Source organism: Panthera uncia, chromosome B4 (assembly GCF_023721935.1).
Source record: "Panthera uncia isolate 11264 chromosome B4, Puncia_PCG_1.0, whole genome shotgun sequence".
In the NCBI taxonomy this organism is placed as follows: Eukaryota; Metazoa; Chordata; class Mammalia; order Carnivora; family Felidae; genus Panthera; species Panthera uncia.
The window spans coordinates 90,898,661-90,913,997 of record NC_064809.1 but is presented as its reverse complement, the minus strand read 5'-3'; positions in this window follow the sequence as shown (position 1 = coordinate 90,913,997).

Sequence of the window (15,337 nt, the reverse complement as noted above, 5' to 3'; positions counted from 1 at the left end):
TGAGATCCTGATAACCCTGCCACACCAAATTCATTTAGCAAAGCATTTCAACAGGCCGTCACTGGGGTACGTGGACTGATAGACTGCACAGCTGTTATTGTGTGCTTACAAGGGAAATTAGGAGTAATTAATGGGTTGGGGATCAATAGCAATATTATACTGCTGTGAATGATTTAATTTTCTGGGTTAAGAGGGATGCACAAAGATAGAATAATAGATAAAAACTACTAAATTTCTTGTTTTATATAAAAGTTTAAATTTTTAGTTTCTCTTTACTTTTTGAAAAGATAATGCACATACGTGGTAACTCAGTACAAAATGGTATAAAATGGTTGTTCTCCAGAGGCAATCACTATTGTCTTGGGTGTTCTTCCAGAGATGATGCCCTGTCTGTATGTGTGTGTGTATGTGGTTTATGCGTATGTGTGAGGGGGCCTTGGCTGGAAGTGTTCTTCTGGGTTTTTGTTTGTTCATTTTTAGCTACAAGTAGTTTTAAGAATCCAAGAACTTCCGGCCAGTCTGGTATGTCTGTTTGGCTCATCCCTAAATCTCTGGTGGCAAGCACAGTGGCCAGCCCATGCAGTCCAAAGTTCATGGTCAATAATTATTTGATCAGCTGATTATATCTGTTTTACTAGTTTTTAAAATGATTTACACTAGCCTTGTACATCTTTATTGTGAATTAACAAAAGACATACAATTTGACATGTCTAGGAAATAGAGCATCTTAATTCATTCTAATGTATTGGTATAATAATATAAAATCACTGATGCAGAAACTGCCTATTTAAATATTCTCCATTGACTGGAGGAGCTCTTTGGAAATATGTACCACCTGAGTTTAAATAAGGATTGGCTAATAAGCAAAAAAGGAGATTAAAAAATATTTCAGAACACACATGCAAACTAGTGTGGTTATTAAAAGTTGTTACTTTGGGAGGCTGTATACTTTTTAAATTGCCTCTTTGTGTTCATAAGCCACATCTCACTGTGGCTGCCACTACTTCTGTTATAGCCATCGCCAATACAGCCAATCCTACTCTTTATTTAATAAACAGCGTGTATCAGCACCGTGGAAGTATTTTACAGGCATTATCTCATTTAATCACATAGTAATATTGTCAGGTAGGTCCTAGTATCATCTACCTTTTATAGATGAAGAAGCTGAGGCACATAATGATTTCATCACTTGCTTATATTCACAAAGCTAATGAAATAGTGGAATGGGAATTGGGGCTCAGCTTAAAACCAGAGCACCTACTTCCAATCAGTACTTCAAAGTCATCTCATTTCGGACCAGAAATAGAATATTCTTAGTGACTATCCTTTCTTTTTGCCAGATTTAGCTCCAAATGACTTTTGGTTCTATCAACAAGTGAAATCCATCTTCAAAAAGACTGATGTTTTGTCAGTACTGTGGCTTTTCAAAAGATATGTGTCGGTTGCCAAAATCAATTCAAAAAGAGGAACTCCCCAAATGGTGTGTATCGTTAAAATGAGTGATGAGCTTCCTAAGGCCTCCACTTTGAAAGGGGTAGTACCCACTCGTGTGAATACACAGGGTGTTTGCTTTAAAAAGGTCTGTCCTTGTATTTATTGTCATATCTCAGATAGTTAATTTACTTAAATAACAGGGAATTGGGGCAGTTTCCTGTTAGAGTTATATAATCAGAAAATAACAAACTGCCTATGTTTCTTCACATTTCGTCACTAGGGCTTTATGATCCAGATAGTCCTAGGCAAATCTGCACATTATGCAAAGTATGTCTTGCCACATCCCTTTCTTTCATCACTTCCCTTTAATTATTTCTCCACTCTCCTCTTTTCACTCAAAAATGCCGAGAATTCAGTGATCTTCAACAGCCACATATAGAGTCCTCAAGTTCAAGATCCCAACCTGTCCCATCCTTTCTGGGTGCTCTTTTCATGTGCTCCAAAATGATCCCTCTCTTTAGTCATCTGGGCATAATCCTATTTTCACAGAATATCCAATAGCATCGAACTTTTAGAAGAAAAGGCAGCAAAGTGTAAATGACTGATAACTCTAGCTAAATATAGAGGTCCTGGCAGTAGCGCTGTTATTTAGTAAAGAAGCTTATTAGGTCAAAAGGAGTGTATTCATTTTGAATGAAAGATTGACTGAATACCATTCTTATCTTCCCTCAACTCTAATAGACCCACATTAGGACCTTTCTTGTCTTCCTCCATCTAATGCTAACCTGACATCTATGGTTGGACATTATTCAATGATGATTCCAGAGACCTATTTTCACTTTTGGAGTATTGTAGGGGCGCTTATTTATTTTGGTTGGCTAAGGATGGTTATAGACCCTGATGGGGGCAAGAATGGGGAGGGGAGTCTTCCGAGGAGACTCTCAGATGTGTCCATGAGAAATACATTGAATTTATTATTCTGGAGAGGAATGTTGTGAAGGTGGTGATTGTTCTTATTTGTTGTTGTTGTTATTTGTTTTTAACAGGGAGAAACTGAAAACCTTAAATGGCCTTCACCTTGTTGCCTCTAACAACGCTTTGGACTTAGAGGGTGTCTGGTTCAACTTTTTTGCCAGTTTCAAAGTGAAATAGTATTTGGGGCATGCCACCTAGTGGCAACAGCTTTTGGTTTATTGCTCATTTAAGCTAGTAAACCAAAGTCTCCTAGGCTTGACAGCCACATGAGAGGCCATCTGGGTCATCCTTTAGCTTTTATGTAAGCAGGCAAGGATATCACCCTTTCTATGGACCCAAGAGAGAAAAGGTAGGCACCAGGGCTCTGAAGCCCACTGACTCCCCGTTCCGTGATGGAATTTGAATGTGGTGACTTGCCTGGCTGGGACACGGCCCTGCATCCCCAGAGGCTTTTTGGCGGTCCCAGAAACAAATGCTTGGAAGAAGACAAGGCTCTTTCTGAGTCTTAGCCCTGACTTAACACATGTCCTCTCTCTGACCTCTTTTCCTCCCTCTCCCTTCCCCCCCAGCTCTTGGCAGCTTCTTCCTCTCTCCACATTCCCTGCTGCTTTTACTGCTTTTCTTCCATGGTCATGCTTTATGTACCCAAGAATATAATACTTTTTAAAAGTTGCCATAGTTTCCTTTTTAAATTTTACTTTTACTTTTTCTTCCTAAAAGGAAAGGGGTTCATGCTTAATCCAGAACACTTGGAAAACAGAGAAAACCACGCACACACCACACAACCATCACCGAGAGAGAATCATTGTTAACAATTTGGTAAAAATCCTCACAGCCCCTTTGTGTATGTGTGTGTGTGTGTGTGTGTGTGTGTGTGTGTGTGTGTGGTATGTTGTGTGTGTTTAAAAGCAAAAAACCAAAAATTATATAAATACTTCTTTTCACTTAGTAATAGATCATGAGCATTGTTTCATGTCAATAAACATTCTTCCACTACATGATTTTAGCAACTGCATTATAGGATATCCCAGGATTGTTAAATTTGAGGAATGTGAGAATGGTAGGGAATATTTTAAATCCATAGTCACATTCAGTTCATACTTTATCGAGCATCTATTGTGTTATGCTCCTGTACAAGGCAATTTTCATATTCATAATCACATTTAATCTTCACAAGATCCCTATGACCTTCTATGAAATATTGATGACATTTTGCACAAGAGGAAAATGAAGGTCTGAGAAGTGAAGTCGCTTGCCCAAGATCACACAATTTGTAAGAGGGCACACAGGAGGAAAACTTTGGTCTCTGGATCTATAGTCCCTCAGCTACTTCCTGAGGTCCTCATAGATACTGAGTGTGAACACAGCTTTTCTGAGCATTATTCTCCCTGTCCTCATGATATTAACAGAGAGAGCCCCCTAAAAGTAAGTGTCAAAAGACTTGAGAGCCAACGCAGCAAATGTGAAATCGGGTATGAGAAAGTGGAAGGACAGTCACCTAGCGAGAGACCCCTGGATTTTCAAAGCCCCAGGGATAATCATTGTGAAGTGATATATACACATTATTCAATTTTGTTCTCACAACAACTCTGTGAAGTACATACCATTATCATATTTTAAGGTCAGGGAAGTGGTTGGCCTAAGGTCACCCTGCTGGTGGGCAGCAGAGGCAGAATTAGAACCCAGTTCGTCCACCTCCAAAGTCTTCTCCACTGTTATACAAACTTGCTCTCCATGTTAATTAGTTCTACTAAGAATTTATAGTGATATGGTCATGGTGTCATGCCTGGCATTAAAAGTGTGTTTGAAGCGGGTTAAGGGAGAAATGAATGAAGGCGAGAGAGAGAGAGAGACAGAAGACTAAAGTGAAACGAAGCCCAGAAAAAAATATAAAAAGCCTGAGAGAGTGCCAGTTGCAATAAGGGGAAGATAGACTAGCAATCTTTGATGCAAGAAGTTTGGAAAGCAACACTGAGCTGTTGAAATGGTTGAAATTTCTGCTTCTTGTTTTGTAAGCAAAGAAGAAACCTATGAATGGTTGTTAGGAATGGTTTTTCCTCCATGCAATGCTAGTACACTTTCCAAAAATAATTAGCTCAAAATACATTACTTGTCCTGAAACCAATGAAACAGTCTTTCATATCAACTATGCTGTGACTTTACAGTGTCTGGTGAAAGACTAGCAGTGATACTACTTTTCAGGCACAGTGTTCATTTAAACTTCTCCTGTTTTGGTTTCTTAATCTCTGAAATAAAATGCAGAATACTCTCCACATCACAGGTGTTGTGAAAATTAGTGAAAAATACTCAGTGCTTGGGGAGTGATTTAAAAGGGATATGTGAGTATATGCTATTATTAGTTATTGTATCCTCATTCCTATTCTGAGGTCATGATGCTCTGATGGTTGACACTATTAGTCATTGCCATGGAAACCAATGATATATGCCATCTTTTTCTCTGTGGCTCTCTCCATCTTCCAGGCAGTTGTAGAGACTGCCACACACACACACAAAAGAGAGATTAACGCCCTTCCCGTACAATCTTGAAGTTCTTCGCTGTTTTGCAAACGCCTTCTCTACTAAACTTTTCCTTGAGTGCATCCCTATATCTCTAACTCCACCTTCCTTCTTATCCCCCCCATTCTCTTTTTTTTTTTTTTTGATGTTTATTTATTTTTGAGAGAGAGAGAGAGAGTGAGCAGAAGAGGAGCAGAGAGAGAGGGGGACACAGAATCTGAAGCAGGCTCCAGGATCTGAGCTGTCAGCACAGAGCCCGATGTGGGGCTCAAACTCACGAGCTATGAGACTATGACCTGAGCTGAAGCCAGATGCTCAACCAACTGAGCCACCCAGGCACCTCTGTCCCCTACTCATTCTTATGGGTGTGAGTCTGGACAGCATTTTTTTCTATTCCTTTATTCTCTTCTACCTTGCTTTTCCTTTCCACCTTGCAGGTGGGGACAGTCTTTGTTGATTCAACAAGTTGTTCCTTATCCCAATTAATGTCTGCATGGAGAAGCCAAACCAACTTAAAGTTATCAGTTTTGTTACTACTGCCAATTGCTGAAGTTTCCATGTCTGTGTGGTGTTTTGCTCCAATTACGAAGAAGTCACCATAAATAGATAGCTCTAGCTGTAATTCTTGAAGAGGAGCGAAATCAAACAACACTAGTTACCCGTCTGTGGGGTATTGGATGGATATTGTACAGGGTTGTCTCTATTAGTTAACATTTTATAAACGAGTTCAATTAGATTTTTAATAATCTGATATTCTTTATTCTTTTGAGAGAGATTTGGCACATGAAGACAAGCCTTCTTATTACAACACTTAGTCTGGAGCAATGAAGCATATGAAATCCCTAGCGAGTATTTTAAATAAGTTTTTCCAGGTTACCAAGTAGCTTTTAGTTATCAAACTAATACAGTGAGAACTGACCCTACAGTAACAGAAAACATTATCTCCCTTTGAAGAGAACATTCAGAACCAATGCTCTTGCAACTTTCTGCCAGTAGTCACTTTTTTCAGGGTTGAATGGTCCCCCTTTTTCCCTCCCCTCCTTTTGAGTCGCTTAGGATGAAACATAGGAAAAGAAAGTAAGCTGATTTAATAGTTTTCCCATCCTCCGAATAACCCTGTTTACAATATCCTCTCTTCACTTCGGTTTCTCTGTCCCAGCAGGAGGCTAAGCTTCTAAGCAGGCTGACATCTTGCCCCCAGTAGCTGGGAGGACCCACAAGCACTACAAAAGTGGAGGAGTGGCTGGCCGTGCCTCTCTGACAGGGAGGAAGAACTGGAAGCTTGGCTGTGAAGTGGCTCCCCTTGAGGACAAGTATCCCTGTCTTTAAAATCTCTGCCCCTAGTCTGGTTGCAACTCCAGTGCAAGTGGGCCTGGATGTGTCACAGGGTTCTTTCCCAGTGGCCCCCAGTTGAGAGGGGCAGTGGGGGCTGTCGGGCAGTACCCGTGGTGCCACCATCCTGCACCTGGGTTGCCACTCTGGGGCTGGAAGTGAAAGCCCCGAGTTTAGCCTACCTTCCTCTGGTCGTACGCACCTTCTCTCTCCCCCCCTGCTAAGAGATCTTCTCACTGCTGGTTCTCATCCCAGATGCCAGGCTGAAGTCAGAACAAGCCGTTGCTTGGCTCTGCCATAACCCAGTATTTGCAAGGGGCAGATAACCAGACGCCAAGTAGGCTGAAGTCTCATTTGGTTCTTGTCCTTTTGCAGGCACAAAGGAACTAGAATGGAATGCATTTAAAGTACATCAGAGGAGGGGCGCCTGGGTGGCTCAGTCGGTTAAGCATCCGACTTCGGCTCAGGTCATGATCTCACGGTCCGTGAGTTCGAGCCCCGCGTCGGGCTCTGTGCTGACAGCTCAGAGCCTGGAGCCTGCTTCGGATTCTGTGTCTCCCTCTCTCTCTGGCCCTCCCCCGTTCATGCTCTGTCTCTCTCTGTCTCAAAAATAAATAAACGTTAAAAAAAATTAAAAAAAAAAATAAAGTACATCAGAGGACAGTAAGCCATTTGCTTCGTGGCCTCTATGGGAATCTGCCTTCTATGGGACAGGGGAGTGGTGGTGGCCCTTGCTTCTTCAGCATTTCTTACATTTACTTTCCATCTTCCTCACTGGAACAAACCTTGCAACAATCTGTAACGGGCACTGTAATTAAGTGCTTTACATACATTCCTTCATTGCATATGGACAATAACACTATTATTGTGTTGTTACTATTACCTTTTTACAGATTATGAAAGGGAACTTCCACAATCGTTTGGTTTCGTAGCTCTGCTGCTGAGCTCAGGGCTTGTTACATTGAGACCTCAATAATGTTTGTTATGAAACTAGAATTTGACCAGGTCTAAGGAGTTAGTCTCATCATGATGAGTACCCTGGGCTGAGATCAATGCAAGTATTTTCCTCAAAAGTATGGAGAGACTGACTCAGCACTAGTCTCTAGGAATTCTCTGGGGCTACTTTTCCATCTTTGACCCCAAACAGGGCTGTAGAAGAGAAAAAAGTTTTCCTTAACTCTCTTAGAGTCCCTGGCTGGGTCTGAAAATTAAGCTGACAAAGATTAACAGGAAAGAAGCATACAGATGTATTGAATACAGGTTTTACGTGATGTAGAGGCCTTCATAAGGAAAGGAAGACCTGAAGATAACAGCTAGACCTGTGTATCTTTATTCTGGGTTTGACGAAGAGTGGGCAGAGGTATAGAAACATGATGGGTTAAAAAATATGAGGTAAGTGAACTAACCTGGGGGAAACTTAGCAAGGCCTGTTTGTTAGGATTCTCCTGAACATCCCTTTGTCTTTGGAGATAAGGATGCTTCTCTCGTCGGGGTATAGGGAGGATAAGGATTTCATGACCTGTTTCAGGGGAAGAGTTGGGAGCAGGGGAGCTCAGAATGACCCTTTCTCAAACTCTTCCAGGTTAAAATATTCAATATGCTAAGATCCCATATTTGGGGATAGCATGTCCTGAACCCCATGAAGCCAGTCTTCCTTCTCTTTGTTGCTGCTTGATTATAAAGGAGCTGCAAAAATCTCCTCTAACTACTCTGTAATGCTCAGATTTGTCAGGTTCTATTTCAGCACACTCCAACATGTTGATATGTGTTAACTTGTAAAGAAGGTTGTATGGTCCAATACGTTGGCTAAATCAGGGAAGATGGTTTCTTTACTGTGGAGCTTCCTCCCACCTCTAATATACTAATATGCATTGGGAATCTCCTAAAGGGGTCCGTAAATATTTCATCAATTCTAAGCAGTACTTTCCTCCCACATTTTATCATCTCTGAAGGTAGGACACCTCCTGGACAGGGGCATTTTACCATGGCTGTTGGCAGGCAGCAGCTGAGACCTGCTCAACTGTATATGCCAAAAGGTATGGAGACAGAGCAGTTAGAGAGACAAAGGTTCATTACTGCAGGATTAACCATTCCATATTTTCTTGCAAAGAAATAACCAAGTGCTTGATCGAACTTAAAGGAAGATATCCAGGGGTTGGGGGTGTATTTTGTTACTGAGATAGGTATAAAAGGATTACCTACCACGTGCCAAGAAAGCAATAAAACTGAAATCAGAACTGCCAAATCCCCAGGAGAGCCTGTGTCCTGCTTTGTCTTTCTTAGTGGTACCTAATTGATAGGATAGCTTTATAGATTTCATGAAATACGTTAGCGTGAAGTATTTCCAATCTTCTTTGAACACAGACTCTCATTTCCCCAGGAACGTCTCTTGCAACTAATGTTCTGTGGAATATAATCAAGCTAATATGTAGCATTTATGATTAGCTAGTCGCTATTTAAATATTTCACTTATATTAACCAAAGGAATTCTCACTCCCAGCTCATGATGGAGACACTCTTATTACCTCCAGGCCATTCTTTTCCCTATAGCAGAGTCACGATTCGAACCCAGGTGGCTGCAGAACATGGGTTCTTGACCACTATGACACCAAGTTTGGGAAACTCCATTCTGGCCACAGACTAGGGGGGTGGACAGAGTGCAGCCAATCTGACCCATGGTTAAAAAATGAATAAGTATCACGATCCCCACTGATTCTTAAAATATTTAGCAGAAATCTACAAGGAAAAAATTTTTTTGCCTGCTCTTTATTTATTTTATGAATGCATCATTACCTTTTGTATATGCCTAAACAATTTGTACTCACTCCAGGTTATGAAGATTTAGGAGAAAAGTAACTTTCGGTGGAAGACTGAATCATTGCAAGTTTAACTTGAATAAAATACCAAGAACAACTGGGATAAATATCGGCCCTGATTGAGGACATATCTGAATGCTCTGAAAGGATCCTGTACTTTACAGGTTGCTGCTCCAGTGAAAGCGAAGCTAGTGCTTCTCCTCCACCCCCCCCCCCCCCCCAAAGCTGTGTGTGTTGGGGGGGGGGAGGGACTTACACAAATTAGACCACTTTGTGCTACTTTCTCATCTTTTGACCAGCCACTATTTGTGAGATGAATTTCAGGGAGCCAGACGGACTTGCTGATAGATGTAACAATCTCTTACTAGCTCAGCCCCTAGGGAGAAGGCAGGTGACAGAATTATTTAGGCAATAAAATGAACCTGAGAATAAAAGGTGGTGTTCTTGCTTGGAGCTGCAGTGCTGTTCAGGTGCCATCAGCTCAAATTTCCCAGACAGGTGATCGTGAGGACGATTCTGCCTACTCCATCTCCTTAAGAGGATTTCAACTCGGTAAATAGACTTTTTCCAAGTGTGGGTTGCTTCCTGAGATTAGTTAGGCCTTCCTGAGATATGTCTGGCCTTACAAAAGCTGCAAGTGAATACAACAACTAGTACCTTATGTTAATTTAAGGAAATTATACTCTTCGGGAGACAAAATGCTGTTCAGTTGCTATTTATCTGTGCCAGTTGGGTAAGAAAGGGAGATGATTCATAGCCCAGTCCAATGGGACCAGTGAAAGGCTTGATTACACCTTGGTTCCAGGCTGTCTTGTGGAGCAAATGCTTTGACATTCGTGGGTTCCAGAGGAATGTAATGTAATTATTACACACAGCTCGAGATTTAACTTGGGTACTGGCTCTTATGAGAGAGAACACACAGGTGTTAGATCAGTTGTAGACAGTTACTGTTCATCATTCTGTTTTTTCTGTTCATCATTCAAGGGGGATAAAAGAAATGGATTCCACTTTATTTTTTTTATTTCTTATTTTTTATTTTTATTATATTAAAAAAAATGTTTTAATGTTTATTTACTATTGAGAGACAGAGCATGAGCACGGGAGGGGCAGAGACAGGAGGAGACGCAGAATCCGAAGCAGGCTCCAGGCTCTGAGCTGTCAGCACAGAGCCCGACGCAGAGCTCGAACTCACGAGCCGTGAGATCATGACCTGAGCCGAAGTCAGACGCTCAACCGACTGAGCCACCCAGGCGTCCCTGGATTCCACTTTAATATGGGAATTGTAGCTCCAAAGAAAATCAGATGGAGATGGATATCTTAGGGCAGCTGGCTAAATGGCAGCTATCTAACTACAAACAAAGGAGACATTACAATTCCCAGGGCTAAGAGAAAGTTAACAAAGGGAAAGTTCTAGTGCATTAAAATAAGTCATCCTTGTAGACAATAGCTGCTCCATGCATATATTCTGGTACAAACCAATTGGTAATAAAATTTTGACAGCGTTCATTATGCTAAGTTTATAAATCAAGCTTCTGGGCTTAAGCAACAGAGACCCTCTTTGTTCTGAGAGGCTGCAAACTAGAAGGTACTTGATAAGAACGTGCTAGAAAGAGTCCAGCTGTTAGCTATTATCATTTTTCTTTTGAACATACTATTCAAGGCAGGTATAGTTACAAAGAGAGTATATGAGGGGATTAAAAACCATGGTTACATTAACGTACACCTATCTCAGGGGAACTGCACTCACTTTTCTTTCAATGTATGCTTCCTGCAGCTTCTCTGCTTCATCTGGCAGGCTGCCTTTGGAATCTGTACTGCCTCCAGTCACTTTCAGCAGTGTTGGAGGATAGAAGTCATTAAGGCAGAATAGATGCTAGGGGCAAGATAGCTAATAATGCACTTGAATGCCAGTCAAGAATACGTGCGGCAGCTGAAACATCCTTACACATAAATATTTTGCTGGGGGTAGAATGACATATAGATAACTACTGTCTCCAAGTGATGTTAATTATCTTTAACAAAATTAAATCTGAAGTCTTCCCCCATATGGAAATCATCTGAGCTTAGGAAAACATATTTGAATACCAATGAGGTGGTATAAAATATTATATTACGAGGTTTCTTCTCATTTCATTTTTCTAACCACTACTGCAAACAAAGATAACTATTTCAAGAACTTTTGAGCCAGGTTTGCAAGACTCTGTGTGGCATCTAGGGAAGATTCTCTGAAGGGCCAGCCTCTCACTGGGCAGAATTTTCTCAGGTAACAAGCCACACTTTTCCCTCCTTCTCTAACAAAAAGCCAGGAGGTACGAATTCTTACTTCTGCAACAGGAAAAGTGACTGATTTGTTCAACTCTTCAGCTCACCACATTAGTCTTGAGCTGCAGTCAAGCCACAGTCTCTCCTTCACACATGGGAAGTGTTGAGTGTTGGTGGGACACCCCAGCTTCGGGGGTTTTGCTTCCCGTGCCAGAATGCAGCTTGCTAGGCCAGCCATCGGCTCCAGCCTGGTCACGCTCTCTTCTGAAGGGTGAAGACCTAGGCTTCAGGTAGGTGCTGACGAGCTGCTATTGGTGGGGAATACTTGACTGATTTCCAAATAGTCACGAGTTAGCTCCTACAGCACTTCCCTATTTGTGTATATCCCAAACTGTTCCTTGTGGCAGGCAAAGAGGAGAAGCACGTGACTCTGAGGCACAGCATGTAACACGTGTCTCCTTCTAGGGCAGAGCAGTTGCCAATTTATATCGATGCTTCTTTCATGGACTGATGGCTGTAGTTGGGCAGTCTTATAACATGGGGATGGGGGGAACAGGGGTGGGACCGGATGTTTGTTTGGGCCTCTTCTGTGATTCATTTAGAATCAGAGAAATGAAGAAATCACAAATCGCATCTTTTTAAAAAAAAAAACTTTAAAAAGTTTTTTTGAAGGAGAGAGACAGAGTGTGAGTGAAGAGGGGCAGAGAATGAGGGAGACACAGAATTTGAAGCAGGCTCCAGGCTCTGAGCTGTCAGCACAGAGCCTGACACGGGGCTCGAACTCATGAACCATGAGATCATGACATAAGCTGAAGTCAGATGCTTAATGGACTGAGCTACCCAGGTCCCCCACAAATCACATCTTTTAAAAAAAATCTGATCCCTACTTATTCTTTCCCTCACACAACCCAGAAATACAGTTATTTTGTATCGCTGATGTGAGAGTGAGTCTTAGGATTTCTTTTCTTTGGGTCTTCCATGTAGCCTTTACAGTATAGTCTTCCTAAATTACATCTTACATTCCTTCATGTATTTGCAAGTGTCAGTAATCAATCATGGTCAAGTTCCTTAACCTCTCTGTGCCTCAGTTTCCTCAGTTGCAAAATAGAGATAATATTTCTGCTTTATAGAATTATTGTGAAGATTAAACAAATTGATATATGTAAAAAGCTCCTTAGATGACTAATTGGTATATAGCACAGTGTATAATATTATTATTATTATTATTATCATTTATTTTTGTGTTATCATCATGGCTTCCTGGTCTTTGTCACTGCTTTCCTAGGCATGTGGCAGGGAAGGGGAAGGGGTGAATCAGGGACACTGATGTTTAGGAAACATTACAACCTTTTAGAATCTTAAAACCTAAAACATATAAAAATGACATATATTTGGCACTTCATGGAATAATGTTAAATCTGTGCGTCTGAGAACTAGAGATAGCACAGGAAAACTTGAGAACCCATTAGAGAGGGAGAGAAACAAAGGAAGAATTGGTATTGTTTAACTGATGGTGATAGTGTGATCTCCAATAATGATATTTACTATGTGTCAGGCACTATGTGTTTTACATATATAAACTCATTTAATCCTCATGGAAACTGTGTGAGATAGGTACTAATCTTATTCCCATTTTATAAAGGATGAGAGGTAAATATAACCCCAAGTTTATACAGCTAAACACAAGTCATCTGATTCCAGTGCTTATGCCAGACCACCACTTTGCTTAGATACTCTTAGAAGTCCAAACTCTGATAGAAACCAAAGACCGAAATGAACAGTTGGGAGTCATCCACACAGGGGTGTTCATTGCAGTTATGGGAATGATGAGCTTTCTGAAGGAGAAAGAATGCAGATAGGAGAGCAGATGGCCAAAAATGAATCCTGGGGGAGGCCCCATGAGAAGTCAACCACAGGGAATGGTGCAGAGTCCCAGCCAGGGTACACAGATCAGAGAACAGGCTATGAGCTTGGCCTTGAAAGGACTGGTTTAGAGAGGGATCTGGAGAAGGAAATCACGGTTAAGGAGAGAAAGCTTTATCAGAGACCAGAGGGGGAAGCAACCAAGTTTTTCAGGGAAATGAGGAAGAAAGAACAAGGTAGTCAAATAAAGGGTTTGTATTTCTTTTTGTCTTTTTTTCCAAAATAAGAGGGACCTATTCCTCAAGAAGCTAGAGGAAAGGGGGAGAAGGCAATGTGGAAAATGCAAGCAATATATGTGGGGAAGGAAAGATCCTGTAGGAGTCACAAAAGGGGAATTTCAATGGCTTTTACTTCAGCTGTGAGGAGAGGACTATTGTACTGTCACGTCTCAGGGTTAGAAATGGACTTTAAAGTCTGGTTACTTGTCTGGCCCTTGAGATAGATGCGTTGTATTCAGGAGGATCAACTTGAATATGCATTTCCCCCTAAATTTATTTATTTAGCAAAGAGATACATGTGACATCTCCACTTGTAGATCTTGTAGGCATCTCACAATTATTAAGTCTGAAATGACCCCTCATTTCCTTTGCCTCTGGTCCTTACATGCACACCTTGCAACTAAGTTTCCCCTTCTATCCTTCTCATTGTTTAGGCTAAAAACTTTGGTTTCATCCTTCACTTTTCTCTTTCTCTCATATATGGCATCTAATTAATTCATCAGCAAGTCTTGTATACTCTTTGAGATTTATCAATAATCTGATAATTTCTCACTATCTCCACTCATACCACCCTTACTCTAAGCCACTGATAACATTTGCTTGCACCAGTGTGGTCCCCCTGCTCCTGTCTCACCTCCTTACAGTCTACCTTCCTCAAGAAGCAAGGGTAGTTCTTTAACAACAGCGTCCAGAACGCTGCAGTGGATTTTCATCTGTCTTGGAATAAAATCCAAAGTCCTTGCCATGACCTACAAGGTCATCACCTACCATTTCCCCACAAGCTTCCACTGCTCCAGCCACACAGGCATTCTTGAACAAGCCAAGGATTTTTTTTGTCTCACGGCCTTCACATACGCTTCTCCCCTATGACTTGATTCATTCATTCAACAAATGTGACTATGATAGTTGGGATACATTAGTAAACAAGGCCAACAAGGAAACTGCTTTTGCTGGAATTACATTTCCAGCATGTCTGTATCTCTCACTCCCTCTGCTCAATTGTCACCTTACCAGAGAGGCCTTCCCTGACTCCCTGGCCTAAAATCTCACCATCTCATTATTCCATATTCCTTTATCCAGGTTTATTTTCCTTAATGACACCTATCACCATCTGACACACGTCACTATTTGTCTATGACCTGTCTCTCCTAGTAGGATGCAAGCTCTTGGTAAGGACTTTGTTTTCATCCTTGCTGTAGTTCTAGAATAGGGCCTAGCACATAAAAGGTGTTTTCAGATATTTGCTGAATAATTAATGCATATGATTTTATTTTAGAAACTCATTTCAGTTCTGGGAAGATTTCTTGAAAAAATTTTTAAAAATTTCTCTCTCTACATTTTTTTCCTGTTTTTTTTTTCTTCTATAAACTCCAATTATAATGTCAGCTTTTGGACCTCCTCAATGACTGTTGATTTTTATTGTCTTTTCTTTCTTTTTGATTTAATTTCCAGGAGATGGCTTCAACTTTATTTTATAACTCCCATATGGCATTTTAAGATTCTGCTATAATATTTTTAGTTGCTAAGAGTTCTTTTATGTTGTCCCATTGTTCCTATTATATTGGTATAATCATTTTACTTACAAGCTGGACCTAATAGGGTCATGCCGAAACCAACTTCATTCTTTCCTGTTTGTCCCTGTTAGATCCCATTCTTGCATACAGTCTTGGCATCCAAACTTTTTCAGTTACTCATAGATAGGGAAAAAAATCCCTTGGTTACTTATAGTCACAAGAACAGCCTCTGGTTGGGGTTTGTAAAGTTCCCTTGTAGTATAAAACTCCAACCCAGTTCTATTTTCCTTTCCTTCTGCCCCTTCTCCCCCCAAATGTGCCCAGCTGGAGAGACACACATACTTCT